The sequence below is a fragment of the Poecilia latipinna genome, unplaced genomic scaffold, assembly GCF_001443285.1.
Source record: "Poecilia latipinna isolate Pla-1442-1.1 unplaced genomic scaffold, P_latipinna-1.0 Scaffold3130, whole genome shotgun sequence".
Classification (NCBI taxonomy): domain Eukaryota; kingdom Metazoa; phylum Chordata; class Actinopteri; order Cyprinodontiformes; family Poeciliidae; genus Poecilia; species Poecilia latipinna.
Genome location: NW_015115746.1, coordinates 51,175 through 51,999, shown reverse-complemented (window position 1 = coordinate 51,999; position 825 = coordinate 51,175).

Sequence of the window (825 nt, the reverse complement as noted above, 5' to 3'; positions counted from 1 at the left end):
TTCTAATTTGTGATCTTCTCCACATTTTGGACATCTCTGCTTTCCTTTGCAAACTGCTGCTATGTGTCCATATCTTTGACATTTAAAGCAACGAAGTGGTGGAGGGATATAAGGCCTGACCTGAAAACTGAGATAACCTATTTTGATGTTTAGTGGTAATTCTTTCTCTTCGAATTCCATGAGTATTGACAGACTCCCCACTCTTTCCCCGTTTATTGTTTTGGACAGTCTCTTTAAGTTACTCACTTTGGCACCAACTACACTTTTCTTGATTTTATCAAGATCTTCATCTAGAGGGATCCCATAAATCACTCCTCTAGTTTTTTTATTTTCTCCAATGATTCTTTTCTCCAACACATTCTTTTTACAAATATTCTCCACGTTTAGAGCCTTGTTCTTTTGTTCTTCGTTTTTACAAACCACCAACAGATTCCCATCTCTCAACATCTTTACCATTTCAACTTCTCCAATTTTCTTTTTTATTTCTCTTGACACCACAATGGGGCTAATGTTATCTTGTCCTTCCTCATTTTTCAGTTTTAATATTATTTTAAATTCCTCTCGCACCACTTTTCTCCTAACTATCCTTTCTTCCTCTGAGCTACTTTCTTCCAGTTCTCGTTTACTTCCTTGACTTTCACCCATTACCTTTCCTTCGTCTTTTTTGTTTCTTTCACGTCCTCTCCCTCTTCCTCTCCCCACTGGCGTCCACCCATCAAAATCCATATCTTCCTCATCTCCTATCTCCATTACCAACCGAACCATTCACATTCCAATTTATTCCCAAACCGCCTTTTACAATTCCAATTTTTGATTTGTTTTTCC